We start from the raw sequence: 17,142 nt of genomic DNA on the forward strand, positions 1-17,142 counted from the left end.
ACAGACACACACACACACACACACACACACACACACACACACACACACAAAACCCACCTAGTGTCCCAAGTTCAAATGCAATACAGTTTCAGTAAGTTTTTCCACTTGCAGGTGTAATTCGGTTGTTCTCTAATCAAAGGTAGGGAGAAAAAGAAAAAAAAGAGTCTGGAGACAGTTCTGAGAATGGTATCTGCAGCTGTGGCTTGCCTGCCCACTGCTGTCAGCCTGCTGTTGCTGGAGGTGTTATTTATGCAGATCTCTGGGGTGAGCTAGCACTCAACTGGTCCCACAGGCTTTGTTTGCTCAGAGTTCTCCTGTGCGGGAGCCTCTGCTACAGGCTTTCCCCTTTCTAAGCACTGGGAAAGGTGACACTGCCCCTGCGTTGTCAGGCCTGCATGTTTATTTACAGTTCATGTGGGAGGTGGGTCTTCCACCCTCTCCTGTGATGTTTTCCTCCCACTGCCACTTTCACAAGCTTTCTTGCTCCTGCTTACTGGGCGGTGCTGCTGCTCCTGCCAGCCGCCACGTTTGTTTACAGTTCACGTGGGAAGTGGGTCTTCCCTCCTCTCCTGTGGAGTTTTCCTCCCTCCACCACTCTCACCAGCTTCCCCGCTTCTGGTTGCTGGGTGCCCGCCCTTGCTCCCACCAGAGGCTCTCCAGCCCACCCGGCTTGTTTATTTACAGTCCTGGGAAGGGTTCCCTTCCCCCAATCTTCAGCACTCAGGGCGCCCCACCCTCTTTCTCAGGTGTCTTTATTGCTCTTATTGCTTATTACTCAATTTCTCTTTTTTCCCCAGGTGGAGGTCAGTCTGTCCAGGGGGCTATGCTGCTCTGGCCCAGGCTTGTCTGTGGGAGTACTGCGGTACCGCGAAGCTCACCTGGTCCGTGTCTTCCCAAGCCGTCTGGGCGCAGTCGACTTTAAAATCTTTCTGATATAGGGTCTGTTGAACTATTTGCCTGGGCTGGCTTCAAACTATGATCCTCCTGATCTCTGCCTCCCAAGTAACTAGGATGACAGGTGTGAGCCACTGGCATCTGGCCTACCAGAGGCCTCTTATGGGGGCATTAGAGCCACTATAGGGCCTCAGCATGGAAAAGCTTTCCTGACGTCCTCTCATCCCTCTACCACTCTATGTTCTTTTTCCTCTAATTCTCCTTTCTCTTTTTCTGGGTTCTCTCTTTCCTGATCTTTTTATCTCCCCGTGTCTTCTTTGCTTCCTCCTCACCTCTTCCAACTTACTGTGACTCATTCATCTTTAACCTGAGTCTTCCCCTCTGTAAAATGGGAGCTTTCAGACTTTCCTCTCAAGCTTAGCAGGATTCTGAAGTCCTCTACCCTTCCTCTACCCTGTCTGAGTCTGGCATTGGCTGGCCTCTAAGGCCCTAGCCAGTATTGAGTAGCATCTGATACTTTCGTGACCCTCTCCAGGGATTCAGAGCCTCACCTGTCCTTAAAGGCATTGAACTAGGGATGATAGAAAAGGGTGTAGGCCTAGAGAAAGAATTTAGTGACCTCAGCCCAGCCCTTCCTGGATGATGTCCTGTCACCTTCCCATATATCTGGGTATATAGCATATAAATGAAACACAGTGTCCTTTGGGATGGCCCTGCTCTGTAGAGCTTTGGCAAGTGCCTTCTGCTCTCCACACCCAACATGAGTATGACTAATGCCTGCTGCTCAGTCACCTGTCCACAACATGTATCCCACTGCCCTTCCTCATCTCCATGTCCCAGGCATTATACCCACCCCTTGTTCCTACCACCATCCCACCTTTGGGGCTGTCAGATGGTCTGGAATGATCTGGGCATCTTACAGCAATGGAAATGTATCATGTCACAGTTCTGGCTAGAAGCTTAGGTCCCAGGGCTCAACAGCACCATGACTCCTCTGAAGGTGGTAGGGGAGGGTCTGTCAAAGGCTCCTTTCTGAACCTCTGCTGGCTACTGGCAATCTCTGGTACTCATTGGCTTATAGATACATCACCCCAGTCTCTGTTTTCACTTCCCATGACATGCTCCCTTGTACACATATTTGTGTCTGTGTTCAAATTTCTACATTTTATAGGACACCAGTCATATTGGATAAAGCCTATGCTGAATGACCTCAGTCTAACTTGATCACCTGCAAAGACTATATGTCCAGCCAGGGTGGGCTGCTGGTGGTGTATACTGTAATTCCAACACTCCTCATATTTCTGGGCTGAAGTAAAGTATGCTGGACTCCAAGACTGGGTCAAGTCTTTTTCTATTTGGACCCTTGACAGATCTCTTAGCCTCTGTCCAATACTCTTCTCCTGTGTGAAGTGGGGATGACACTAACTACCCTGTGTACTCCAGGGTGTCATGACAGTTCAAAGTAGACAATGTCTTTGAAAACACATTTGAAACTGTAATATGCTGATCAAGTATGTGTGGTTGACTAGCTGTCTGTTTCAGGGACCTGCTCCAATGGAGGCAATGGATAGGAGATGTCTGTGTTTGCCCCAGTGGCTTCACAGGCGAACAATGTCACTATCTGGTCAATATCTGCCAGGATTGAGGCTCCAGGGATGAGATTAGGTGCCAGTGCACCAGCCTCTACTCTGGACCAAGGTGTGAGAATATGGTTGAAAGCACTGAGATAGGCAAGTGAGATCCAGGGCCCTCCCCTCCCCAACACCAGGTCCAGCAATCCACATTAAACACCTATTCCTGCCCCACCATGGTTCAGGCTAAGAGTTTGGTTTCTTCTGGGCCTACTTTTTCAAGCTAGTTTTATGAAAATTAAAAACACTAAAAAAGAATAAATCAACAAGTTATATTTTGGAACAAAATTCAAATTTGACACAGAATTTTATCATAAAATATGCTTAAAACAAAGTAGTAGAAAGCAGGTGTGGTGGTACACATCTGTAATCCCAGCACCCAGGATGCTAAGGATGAAGAGTTGAGGCCAGCCTGACCTACATAGTGAGACTGTCTCAAAAAACAAAAACAAAACCAAAAACATGTCGAAATATGGTTACTTTCTGAGGTCCTGAAATTGTAACAGAAGGAGTGAGAGGAGACCTCACAGGTAGGAGAAAGGAATTTATTTATTTCCTTCATTTATTTATTTGATTCTGGGGATCCAATCCAGGGCCTCCCTCATGATAGGTAAATGCTCTACTACTGAGTGATAGCTCCAGCCCCTTGCCTTTCTCTAAAAAGTAATCACTATTAGTCAAAAAAAGTGAGAGGGAGGGAGGTAGTGGGTGGCCCCAGCAGCTCTTGCCTCCTTCTCTTCCCATCCCATCCCCTCCATGCCCTCCAGTGAGGAGCCAGCTGCCTTGTCTGCTGGGCCCCAACCTGAGATCTAAATGAACTCTTTTATCCTTAACTTGGATAATCTATTTCACTGTACTTGATCAAAATTAAGGGTGATACAAACCCCACAAAATAGTGGCTGCATAGTTGGTTGTGAATTTTCTTTCACTCTCAATTTTGATACTAATAAAAACAATCAAATGACAACCAACAAGAAAACATAGTGGAGACTATGACATTGACTGTTCATTGTGACTGATGGTTTCAGCTCCCAGTCCTTTCCAAGGCCTGTCCCCTTCTCTCACCTCATCTCCCATCCCCCACTACCGCAAAGCTAGAGCTTCCTTTGCATTTCATCCTCTTCCCACCACTCATGGGTCAATTAGTGGGGTCAGGGTCTGCTGGGAAGTATGGGGGGAGATGCTCACCGTGAACCTTTGGACTCCTCTAATTGCTACAGTTTACCTAAAGAGCCAGGAACAGGCAGGGATGGGATGGGGTGGTTCTAGGAAGCTCTGTTGCCTGGCCTAGGCCATAAGGACAATGGGTTCTGGCAGCCATCAGGCACACTTAGCCACCACCACATGCTTTTCCTCCCTATCCCCAACCCAGCCACTAGCATCTCATCAACCAAGAGACTTCAGGAAACTACCAGTAGCAAGATGATGACGGACTTGGGCCTCTCACTTGGCTCTAGGCGGCATTGACTGTTATTTGCAGGGATCAATGAAATATGAACCCGCAGGGCCTTTTGTTCAAAGATTATTAAGAACTCCAATAGAAGAGCATGAAACCAAACGAGAGACCTTCCAAGCACAGGGTTTTGCCAGAAGGATGCTCAGCAGCTAGGCAATCAAAAGCTGGAGGGCTCAGGGGTAGAGCACATGTTTAGCACTCGTGAGGCCCCGGGTTCAATCCCTAGCCCTCAAAAAAACACATTTTGTTTTTAAAAACATTGATTAAAGCATACCTTCCTAATCATAGTTTATTCCCCTACTTTTTGCAAACACCACGTGAGGTGTTTGAAAACATTTTAGTGCTTCTTTAAGCATTTTTTGGTCTATGTTTCAAAATGGGGGGCTAGTATAGTGTTTATTTGTTTACTAGTTCTTTTTTTTTAAACATTTTTTCAACATTTTGACCTAGGAAAATGCTGCATCAAGAGAATAGTAAATATTTTAAAATTTCTAAAACAGTTTTCAGAGCTACCATAATTTTTACATTTTTAAAAAATTAAGCCACTTTTAACAATCCTGTATTTTACACTTACAAAAATGTAAACTATAGATTCAATATATTGTATATAATGTGTACACATATATGTAATAGCATTTTGCACACAAACTTATACTTTTTTCATCAGTTTTTTGGTTGTAGTTTTGGTGGTGCTGGGATTTGAACTTAGGAACTTGGGCTTGCTAAGCAAAGTTCTGCTACTTGAACTGTGCTCCCAGCCCTTGTTGCTTTTTCAGATATTTACTTGTGTATTTTACTCTTTTTTGTTAGCATACATCAATAGTACAAAGGGGTTTTATGGTGATCATCCTGTCGATGTGTGCAATGTACTTTGAGTAAGTTCATCCCCTTATATTCCTTTAATCCTCCTTCTTCAGACAGTGTTTAGTGGGTTTCATTATGCTACCTTCCTATACACACACACATATATAATACATAATATGTATAATGTACTTTGACTGTCTTCACTCCAGTTACCTCTCCTCTGCCTCTCTCCTTCCCACTGATCCTCCCAAAAATCCCCCTTTCACACTCATCATAATTATTATACTTCTGACTCTGGCTCTAAGCAAACAACTGTAGAAAGCCTCAATTGATAGAAAAATTAAGACTTTCAGCTACCATGTCACGTTTCTTCCTCTTTTTAATACATGCTAGGCTGTTTGAGTCATGTTTATAGTGTTTCTAAAGCAATCTTATCTGTTCCTGAGCTATTGGATTTTAAAATCATTGTAAATTAGAAACAATCATTAATCATAACAAATTTATAATAATATAACTTTATTAGTATTTACATTTTAGTGTAATTTTTCACTATTGAAAATAATAAAAATTCGATTAGTTTGCATCATTCCAGGGTGGAAGAAGGGTAGTCAGTGAGGGAGGCATTGCTAAAAGGAAGATGGAAGCCTTGGAGGCCAAGGCCGTGAGTTTGGGGTGTTGTCTAATGATGTGTTAATTGCCTGGGGTTACTTTAATAAAGTCTTATAACCTGGGTGGCTGAAATAATAGTTACATGTTGTCACACTGTTCCAAAGACTGGAAAGTTCAAGGTTCTCCTCCTGAGTGCTGGGATTAGCGTGCCACCACATGGGGCTCACTGATTGAATTTGTGTGTGTGTGTTGGGACTGGGGTTTAAACTTAGGGCCTCATACTGGCAAAGCAGGCTCTGTCACAAAGCAGACACTCTACCACTTGAGCCACACCTCCAGTCCATTTTGCTCTGGCTATTTTGGAAATAGGGTCTCAAGAACTATTTTCCTAGTGGGGTCTCTAACTGTGATCCTCAGCCTCACAAGTAGCTGGGATTACAGGCATGAGCCACTGGCACCTGGCACATGGATTGATTTTTCAGTGCTAAACAAATACTATGTCCCTAGAATAAATCTCACTGGGTCGTGGTGCGTTATCCTTTCAATGCATTGTTCAATCTAGTTACAAAAATTATGTTCACAATTTTTGCCTCTAGGTTCATAAGGGATATTGGCCTGTGTTTCTTTCTTGCAATATTTTCCTCTGGTTTTCATAGAAAAGTAAATGCTGGCCTCCTAGAATACGATGAGAAGCATTTACTCCTCTTCAGTTTTTGGAAGAGTTTGTACAGAATTAGTATTATTCTTTCCTTAACTATTTGGTAGAATTTACTAGTAATGATATTTGGCTTGGCATTTTCTTGAGAGAAGGTTTGAAAACTATGATTTCAATCTTTTAAAAATGAATATAGAGTTATTGAAGAAATCTATTTCATCTCAAAAAGCTTTTGTCATTTGTCTTTCAGGGAACTTGTTCACTTAATCTAAGCTGTCAAATGTACTGAATAAAGTTGTTCATGAAATTCTCCTCCCCTCTTTTGTGGTGGGTTTGGGGTTTGAACCCAGGGCCTCACACTTGCAAAGCAGGTGATCCACTGCTTGACCACACCTTAGTCCCTTTTTCTCTGGTTATTTTGGAAATGGGGTCTCATGAAAAACTATTTCCCCACAGCTAGCCTGGATCTATGATCCTCCTGATCACAGCCTCCTAACTAACTAGCTAGGATTACAGGAGTGAACAACCAGTGCCTGACAAAATTCCCTTTTAATTTAATCTGAACACCTTGACACCTTTCTTCATGTTTTTCTTTTTTGTGTTTGGGGTTTGTCGAACTTCTTGAATCTGTGTACTCACATTTTTTCATTGAGTTGGAAAACGTGGGGCCATTATTTCTTCACTTATTTTTAGTTCCCTGTTTTATCTCCTTCCTTTCAGTGACTATAGTTATCATAGATAATAGATAGATAGATAGATAGGTAAATCTATCTACATCTTTCTCTATATAACTGTCTAGCCATAGAAATATAACTATATATCTATATCTATCTATCCATCGATCTATCTATCTTGCAAAAGTGCAAGACCGTATCTCCAAATAACTAAAGCAAAAAAGGTTGGGGACACGGCCCAAGTTCTACACTACCTGCTTAACAAGTCAGAGGCCCTGAGTTAAACTCCAGTCCTGCCAGAACAACAACCACAACAACAAAACCCCAAAACCCAAAAAACAAAAAAACAACCATGCTGATCCTTGTTCTGGTATGCAGTTAAGTTACTAGGAAACAGTTTGATTCTTTTACTTTCCCCCACCCCCGACTCCTCCCTTCCCCCCAAACTCCCTGGCTTCCAGGCAGAAACTGTTCTGCCCTTATCTCTAATTTTGTTGAAGAGAAAGTATAAACAATAATGAGAAGGACAAAGCATTTTTGCTAGTTGAGATAAGGATAGCTATACAGGGAGATTCCTAGCATTGCTTCCATGTACATATGTGTTACATTCTAAGTTGATTCTTCTGGAACTGACCTTTTCTCTAGTTCCTGATTCCCTTCTCCTAGTGGCCTCTATCATTTTAAAGTTTCTGCATTAGTTCTTTTGCACTGAGGACATCAAATACTATCATGTTTTTTGGGATTCTTACCTATCCTCATACCTCCCTTGTGTGCTCTGGCCTTATCAGGTGACCAAAGTCCAATCACCTCGCTGTATTTGCCCTTGATCTAAAGTCCTTAGTTGGGTCCAGCAATATGCTTGCCTGGAGCTGTATTTCCCATTATTGAAGCAAAACTGTCCCAACTAATTTATCCAATGCTTGTGAACTTTGAGTTTCTCCTGTTTGGCTAATGGGATTAGCACTGTTTGGACTGGTGTGAGAGTTCCGTCTAATCTTTTCCTGTGGTTATCTAATTGACCTCTGGCATTTCTCTTATAAACAGGCACTGATCAGTCCTGTGGTAATGCTCAAGGATAATCCACTTTTTATTTCCAGGATCTCTCTGTACCTCACTCTGATCCAGTGACTCTGTCCTCTGAAATCTAGCAGCTTTGGTCTCCCAAGATTCTTGTCACCAGCATCTCCTCAACTCAGAAGGTCTGCTTGGCTCCATCTGTTTTTTACCTCCCTTCACTGCTTCCTGGAAACTCTTTCAACCCAATAACCTGGGGTGATTGTAGGGTGGTCTTCAATTGCTTGCAATCTCAGGAATCACTGTCCTTTGGTGATTTGGTATCCTGTGTGTGGAAAAAAACCATTGTTGAATATCTTTTGTATGGCTATATGGTTACTGAGGAGAGGGGACAGTGATCAGATAGAAATCCAATCCTGTTACCCCCCATCTTGGCCAGAAACAGAAGCAAAAATAATTCCTTTTATGAGAGCCTTTGCTTAGGATGTAATGCATTTTCCATACTTGGCTAATTAAATTCCTTCAAACATTTTCAACTCATTTATAAAATCGTATTATATTGTATTGTAATATTGTATTTCCTATTTAAGGACTTCAGTTGTCTGATTAACAAATGAAACCTTTCCAGGTAATTATCAAAGCCACAATCTAGTAAATGTGTGTTTAAAAACTACTGTAACAACAGAAATGGAGGTTTCAGCTGGGCATGGTGGTGCACACCTGTAATCCTAGCACTGGAAAGAAAGAGGCAGGAGGATCTCAAGTTTGAGGTTAGCCTGGGTTGCACAGCAATGACACCTGCTTAGCATGGCTGAAGCAGAAGGGAAAGTGGGTTCTTGTAGAAGAGGTGAACCATGAGGGTCAGCTCTGCTCTGAAACAGCCTGCTCTGGTGGTAGCTACTTCAGTCCCTCCAGGAAGGTATCAATCCCTCTTAATGACATAATCACCTCTTAAAGGCCCTGCCACTGCAACACCATTGCAATGGGAATCAGATTTCAACCTGAGTTTCAGAGTGGGCAAACCAGAACTCCCCAAGTCTCTCAAATGAATACACAAGTATGATGAATCTTAAATTCTGTTAAATGTTTTAATACTTCCAACCTTAGCAAGATTTTAATGTAACATGACAAGCCTAAATCAGACAATGTCTTAAACATTTTAAATCTCTGATTTCCATGTGGCTGAATTAGTTCACATTCCCATCACAGTGGATGAGAGTTCCTTCCTCTTTCATCTGTATCCTTGCCAGCACTTATTGTTTTTTCTTCAGGATAGCCATTCTGACTAGGGTGAGGTGGAATCTTCTTTTTTAAGTTTTCAAACAAGATTTTAATGAAAAGACCATGAAATAATAGTTTCTCATCAATGTACATTAAGACTGCACGTTTCTGAATGGAGAAGTCCACTGACGGTCAGTTGTTTTTCTGTGACACTGAGGCTGCATACCTGCAACTCTGACCTGTATTTGTCTAACCTCTCCAGAGAAGTGAACTCAATGTGATGGGTGACAATGGTGGTGGCCAGTACAGGAATGTGATCCTGGTGTCCCTTCCCCTCTCTGGGAAGGGTATAAAGTCAGACATGATCCCTCTTCCAATTACAATTGAACAAAACAGCCATTAGCCCATCCCTTCTGCTCCCCTTTGAGGTATTTGAGAAAGGGCCAGAGACCCCCCCATGGGGGTGCAGGGTAAGCAAGTAATGAGTGGGGTTCAGAAAGGCTCTCCTCAGCACTTTGGCCCTACAGTGTCCCACTAGGGGGGACCCTGGGGCAATCCCTGTCCCTAGTGCATTAGTTTTGAGGTCAATAAATTATAGCAATAAATAGCAAGATCAGGTAGGGGGTATTTTCTACCAGGGTATTACATTTTCCCTGGTAGAAAATTAAATGTGGTGACTAAAGCTGGGGCATCCTAGGAAGGGGGTCCTGGGCAGCCTCAATTCCCACAGCTCCACCCATCCCTTGTTTGCAAAGTCAGATGAGGATCTGCTCAGGTCCTCCTCCATTTCCTCATTCCTGGCATCCATTTCACAGGTTCAGTAACACGGGCCCCAATGTGACTGGGGAACAGGAGGACCTTGGTCCCTTCTGGGGCACAGCAGAGCTGAGAGCCCAACAGCTCCTCTCAGACTTGGTAGTGAGGTGGAATCGTAAGTAGTTTTGATTTGCATTTTCCTGCTGGATAAAGAAGCTGAACATTTTTTCATGTATTTCTTAGACATTTGCACTTTTTCTTTAGAAAGTGTCCAGTTCCATTTATTAATTGGATTATTTGCTTCGGTGTTGTTTAATTTTTGAGTCCTTATATATTTTAGATATTAATCCCATTGGATGCATATCTGCTGTAAGCTGTCTCTTCACTCTGTTCTTTCTTTTGCTATGAAGCTTTTCAATTTGCTATAATCCCATCTGTCAATTCCAATTCTTTTTTTTTTTGTCAGTAGTGGGAGTTGAATTCAGCGCCTTATCTTGCTATGCAGACACTCTATCAGTTGATCCATGCCATTGGCCCCTTTTTTTGAGATAGAGTTATTTTTGAGATAGGGTCTTGCTTTAAGCCTGGGCCAGTCTGAATTGCAATCCTCCTGTTTGTGCTGTTTTGCCTGTCATAGGATTGACAGGCATGTGACACCATGCCCAGTCATTGGGTTGAGATGGGGTCTAGTGAACTTTTTGTCCATGCTGGTCTCAAACCATGATTCTCCCAATCTCTACCTCCTGAGTAGCTAGGATTACATGCTTGAGCCACAGTGCTCTGCCCATTTGTCAGTTCTTCCTCTTATTACCTAAGCTTAGGAAAGTTTAGGACTCAGGAATCCTATTCAGGAATTCATTACCTATGCCATCCATGTTGAAAATTCTCCCTTATGTTTTCCTCCAGTACTTTCAAATTTTAAGGTTTTATATTTAGATGTTTAATCCATTTTTACTTGACTTTTGTCCAGGACTTTGGTACACAGGGATCTAGTTTCAGTCTTTTTCGTGTAGCTATCCCAGCACCACACATGGAAACTAGGGGACAAACAAAACCAAGGTCATGAAGCAAAAGGGGAACAACTGGGGAGGTGTAAGGGGAAGGGAAAAAGGGGAGCAGGAAGGGGAGATAAGAAAGATTGATAGAGGGAATGGATATGACCAAATTACATTATATGCATGTATGGAAGTATCACAATGAAACCACTTGTTTTGTAAAACTGATATATGCTGATAAAAATTGCTATGGCACAGAATGGACTGGAGGTGGCTCAAATATAACCTTGCTTTGCATGTGTGAAGCCAATTTCAACACAGTTCCACCAAAAAATTCTATGGCAAGGTTGGCATGCTTTACTAATAGATCATCTCTCTCTCTCTCTCTCTCTCTCTCTCTCTCTCTCTCTCTCTCTCTCACTCTCTCTCTCTCTCTGTCTCCCTCATCTGTACTGGGACTTAAACTAAGGGCCTCACGCTTGCTAGGCAGGCACTCTACCACTTCAACCGCTGCCAGCCCTTTTTTTCTGTTGGGTATTTTTGAGACAGGGTCTCAGAACTATTTGCCCAGGCTGGATTTGCACCACAGTCCTGCTGATCTCTGCCTTCTGAGTAGCTAGGATTATAGGATTGAGCCACTGGCACCTGGCTATTATATCCTAAACATTAGAAATATATTAAATCCTAAGTGTAAAGAGATTGTTTAATATGAAATTATTAATATGATAAGTTTGAATTACATAAGATTGACTAGAGCAACTCTATTCTTGGGGTGAAGTGAAGCTCTTCACTTATTGGCTAGGATTTTTAAAAACTCTGCTTTAAAAATAAGCTCAAAATGTATTGTGGTTCAATCATAGACTTTTTTCTCATTCGTATAAAGATTCAAGTCAAGCACCCCTGATTGTCAGATGGCTTTCTCTTCTGTGATGACTCAGGGATCTAGGTTCCTCCTCCTGAGGTCTCATCTTCCCTCCAACCTCCTCACCATCTTCCTCTACCTGTCAGAAGGGAGGAAGAATAGGTGTTCTGGGTCAGGCTTGGAAGTTTCATCCATCCACATGCTCACATTCCATTGGGAAGGACCGAGCGACTTGTAAATATTTTCTCCTCTGATTTCTACCTGGGCAGTGGCTCCCATTCCTACACCTGTGCCACTTGACATTGCTCCACCTCAAGATCTGTAGAAGCTCAGCCTAACCCTCCACTTCTTGTTTGATTCTTGCATTGGACAAAGTTCATGCCTGATTCCTGACTGGGTGATTATCCAACTGGTCTTGTAATTGAGGCCTTCCAAAGCAGGACATGGAACTCAGAGGTTTTGAAAGAAGGAAGAACCCAGAATGGAAAGGAGGATTGTGGCTTCAAGAAACCAACTGCTTTTTCTCTTTTTCAGATCTCATTGAGAGCAGAGATGTGTGGGATAGAGGAGGGTGCAGCTCCCATGAAGGCTCTGAGGAGTCCCAGTGCTGGAGGCTTTCGGGAATCAACGAGACAGGTGAGGAAATGGTACTCTGCAGACCAGGAGAAGGGGCTCATTCTAGAAAACAAGGAGTGACCCTGACAGAGTGGCAAAGACACCAGACTTAACAGGCTATGCCACTGGTGTATTAGGGATGAGGGAAGACACATGGAAGGAAGGTGGAAGTGACAATCAGGAAGAGTGAGAAGGGGATTGGGTAGAGCTCAATTTATAAGAGCCGAGAAGGGAATGCAGGGAGTGCAAAAACAGAGATGACTTATTCCTGTCCAATTTGGGAAATTAATCCAGAAGGCTTCATCTCTTTGAACCAATTGTCAGGCAACAAGTCAAATCCTAACATAATTTCTGACTCTAGATCACAGAGCATCTTGAAGCAATGCCTGAATATTCCCCAATACTTACTGAGACCATTACATTGGGGAGAGTGCCTACACAGGAAAAATAAGTGCAAACATGTTTCTTCAAAAAAGAGGGATGTTAACCAATGTAATTAAACTAATCCCTTGGAACAATTATTGCAGGGTTTACAAAAGATACAAGAGTAATAAGGTCCAGTAACATGGCCACATCCACCAAATAAATTTATTCTACTACAACTGTGTATAACAAAAAAACTGATACTTCACAAAAACAAAGAAAGACACCAAGATTCACAACAGCAGGCCAAAGCAGATAAGAATCCATATATACTGCTCACAGCCAACCTTACACCACTCAAGTTGAAACGGTCCTATCTGTGGGAATGATGATAAAAGTGCAGAAGGCAAAAACAATCCTATTACTGAAAGAACAGAAGGAAGCACTCCATCATCCAGGATTCTGGTCAGAATCAACTTGTTTGAAACTTCCAAGGAGATCCGCACACAGTGCAGAAGATTATTATCTGCCTCCACACCCACTACAACTGTGGAAGTAACAAGCATCCCTGTTCCTACAACAACAGAAGACAGCACACCAACATCCACTGATCCAGCCAGCTCCACCTCACTTAGCACTTCCACAGAGGTTAGCAAACCCTCCAGCAGTTCTGTTGACAACACCACACCTGTGGGAACTTCTACTGAAGTTACCACATCTACAGCTGTGGAAGTAATGGGCACCACCGTTCCTATAACAAATGCAGGCACACTGTCATCCACTGATCTAATCAGCAGCACAAAAGCAAGCACTTCTACTGAGGTGACAAGACCCTCAACTGCTACTGTTGAAATCAGCACACCTGTTTGGACCTCCACTGAAGGCAAATCCTCTCCTACAACTGTGGAACATGCTCCCAGCCCTGTTACTACAACAAAAGAAGGAAGCACTCCATTATCAACTACTCTAGTTAGCATTACCTCCTTTACCACCTCCAGAATGAAGAGCACCCCCTCCAGTACTCCTGTTGATACCACCACACCTGTGGAAACCACTACCAAAGCTAGCACGTCTAAAACTGTGGAAGTAAGCAGCACCCCTGTTCCTCCAACAACAGAAGAGAGCACACCATCATCCACCAGTGGAGCCAGCACCACGTCGCTCAGCAGCACCACACAAGTTATCCCACCTTCGAGCACTTTGGGTGATGCCACCACACCTGTGGGAACTACGCTTCCAGCTAGCACATCTGCAAGTGTGGAAGTAGCAAGCACCACCCAGAGGGATACAGGAGTCAGGACCACACCCACTCAGCCACAGGAGACAGGGACTCAGTTCCACAGGAGAGAACCAAATTCTCCACGTTTTGCTTTTAGAACTGGGAGGCCTGGGTTTTATTTCCAACTTTCTCATGCATTAGCAGGGCTAAATTTGGAGAAGTCATGTGACCATTTGGCCTTCTGCTGAATAAGGACCAGGTCATTGCTGTCAGTCTTAACGTTTTAGGGATGCTCTGTTATGCTTCTGGTCATGTGGCTTGGGATTTTTCCTACTGGAAGGCCTCCACCCTCAGGCACCTCAGTTACATCCCAGTATTATGAGAGAGTCCATTGGATTCCTTCCTGTACTTCCTGCCCCAGATGCTCATGGTGCTTCTGTCTGCAAGCAGAAGTTCAATCTTTAACAAGAGTGGGAGAACTATGGCTTCCCTGGCAGCTTCCAGAATAACGTCATTTGGAAAAGTACTTGTCAAAGAAAAGGAGGGGAGGGTGAGAGGGGCTGAACTTGAGGGTGCAGAGAGGCAGGAAAGGTGCCCAGGCCTCTGCACTGTGGTTTGACAGGGTGTCCTGCCTGCCTTGCTGTGGCTTAGTGACATCCAGTCCTACATCTACTGCTGCATCCTGGTTTTGTGCATCTCAGTAGCTCCCTGACTCAGTCCACCCAAAGTCCTTTAGTGACTCTCAGTCCTTTCTCAGGTTCTCTCAGTCTCCTGGGGCTTGCCCCTCTCTCCTCTTTCCCTTTGCACACACTGTGCCATCATCTGGAAAGCTCCTACCTCACATCTCTGCAGGTCAAATCCCACTCTGTGTCCAAGATCTTGTTGAGATGCCGCCCCCTCCATGGAGCCTCCTTGTGCATTAGCTTCCTTTGGCTCATGCGGCCATTATGCTGTCTACGTGGATCTCTGTCCACATAAAACACTTTTCACAGCAGTGTGACTCACCTCTGCTCAGACCCTGACCTGAGCAAGTCCAGCCTTCCCACATCAGTTCTTCTTGACTGCCCTGTGCACTGGGGTGGGTAAGAGCCAGCTCCTGTCCCAAGAGAGCACCCTGGCAAGGGTGTGAGACACCCACTGTGCTGAGTAATGGTAGGGACAAGCCCAAGACATGACCAGAGCACAGGGATAGACTTGGCCCAGCCAGGAGGTGTTGCCTGAGTTGAGTCTGGTTCTCTGAGCACTGAGTCAGAAATGGTTTCCTGCTGCCACAAACAGTCCCTGAGGGGACAGGGAAAGGGCATCCCAGGCAGGGCTCATTCAGGAGGGAGAGGCCAGGTCTCACTCAGGTGGATTTGAGGGGGCAGCACTAAAGCTGGGGACCAGGTGACAGGATAGGAAGCTTAGGGGAAGAAGGGGAAAAGCGGCAGTCAGATGAGGCAGCTGGACCTGAGCTCTGGCTGCTAGAGGCTGGAGAAGGTAGTAGAGAGGGAGGATTCTTGGGGCAACTGAGCTATACCTGGGGCCTGAGATGGGTGTCTATGGGAGAAGTAGAAGGTAGAGCAGAGTTGGGGTCCTGGTGGGGTGTTGAGAGGGAGAGGTCTGTGGCCTGACTGATGGTGGCACTGGGTGTTACCAGCTCAGGGTGGAAGAAGGTGGGAATGGGACATGAGGGGAGTGGGGACAGGGCTTCCAGGAGTCTCCTAAAATGACAGGCAGAACAGGAGACACACTGAGGAGGCAGAAGAGGAATGGTGGAAACAGGCAGATGTCACTATTCCTGGAGGTCAGGAGGGAGGGAGGCAGGGCTTGCAGGATCAGGAAGTGAGTGTTATGCACAAGAACCAGAGAGAGAGGGAGAGAAGATTCTGGGCAGCGCTGAGCTCTCTCTGCTGTGGTTACTGTTCCTATGTCACAACAATAGGTGGGGACACCTGTCACTCAAGTGGCTTCCTCCTACTCCACAAGATTGGGACCTGGAACCCATGACTGCCCCAGGACCTTGGCTGTGGCCTGAGCTCTCCATGGCTGGCTTTTTCCCCTTATCATATGATGTGTGGGGTGGGTATGGGGGCTGCAGCTATGTGTCCTTCCCATCCCTGGTTCACAATGGGGTAGCTTCCCAGGCTTACTTCACAACCGAGGCCCCTTCAAGGAGCTGAATGGCAGAAGCCCTCTCTTCCTTTCTCTGGACCTCCTCCTCTCCCTCTCCCTCCCTCCACCAGTGTCTCCCAGCCTCCTCAGGGCTCCCTCTCACTCCATATCTCTCCCCACAGGCAGGAATCTGAAGGAGGACAAGTTCAGCCTTGAAAAAGGACACAGCCACTTCCAGCCAGCCCTGGAGAATATTGACCCCAGCACAGAGGTGACTCAGGCAAGAGCTGGCTCTCCCCTGGGGCTCCCCACCTCCCCTGAGGCTTCTCCCCATTCCTGGGCTGCCCCTTGGCCTTCACCTGTCTCTCTCACCCCCAGCTCCACATTCAGAGGCCAAAGGTGATGACAGGCCCTCCATGAGAGGAACAGGATCTCCAACCCCTCATCTAGATTTGGATAAGAGAATAACAGACAGCCCACCAGAGGTGCCCCTGGGTGGCCAAGAGGAAACTGATACCAGGCTGAGTGGCTCTGTGTCACTCAGAAGTGACAGACTTGGCTGGTAGTCCCTTGTTGTGGTCTGTGTAGAGGCAGTGGGGACTGTGTGCCAGCTTTTCTCCTCCTTCACCTTCACCCTCACCCTCCATTAAGAGGTCTAAGGTTCCCTGGCATCATGTTTACTCCTGGGTGACTCCTACTCTGGTATTTCCTTATCAATAAAAGCAATTCTTAAAGTGTAGAGTGACATCAGAGGGTTTCTTTCCTCCCTCTCCAGGGAGTTGGCTTCAGGCCTGGGTTTGCGGGGAGGTAAGAAGATAGGATGTGTTTTGTTTGTGTGGAGTTGCAGAGTTCATGTCACTGTGCCTTGACATGAACCCATGGTCTGCTCCAGCCAGGTCAGGGCCAGGTCCACCTCTATCTGAGGTCTCTGGGGCACTAGACAAACCCAGGGTCAGGTCCTGGGGATAGAAGACCTCAGGCTCCAAGAGTGAGGAGTGGGAGACCCCATTAGGCTAAGGAGTGAGCACTAGGCTCTGCTGACCTTGGGAGTTGGCAAGGTCACTCCAGATGGCCAAGGTGTGTTTGTGGGGAAGCATGTTCATCTTTGAACGTAAAGACACAAGAGCTCCCAGTCATCTCAAGGCTGGGCACGGCCCAGGTGTTGCCATGACTTGTGCCCCATATCCTGTTGAAGTACCCATTGGGCAGAGGATGGGCTTGAGTAGGGGTCTCCTTGCCAGAGACTGGGGACCAATACAAGTTGTCTTTGTCTAAAGCTC

General features: G+C 45.2%; 1 long non-coding RNA gene across 1 annotated transcript; it reads left to right on the forward strand.

Moving 5' to 3' along the window:
• The first annotated feature begins 9,809 nt into the window (after nucleotides 1-9,809).
• On the forward strand, nucleotides 9,810-16,266 carry LOC141423845 (uncharacterized). The gene is made up of 3 exons (XR_012448616.1): nucleotides 9,810-9,889; nucleotides 12,106-12,207; nucleotides 16,045-16,266. It is a non-coding gene; the product is annotated as an uncharacterized lncRNA (long non-coding RNA).
• The last annotated feature ends 876 nt before the right edge of the window (nucleotides 16,267-17,142 follow it).

The sequence above is a fragment of the Castor canadensis genome, chromosome 6 (assembly GCF_047511655.1).
Source record: "Castor canadensis chromosome 6, mCasCan1.hap1v2, whole genome shotgun sequence".
In the NCBI taxonomy this organism is placed as follows: Eukaryota; Metazoa; Chordata; class Mammalia; order Rodentia; family Castoridae; genus Castor; species Castor canadensis.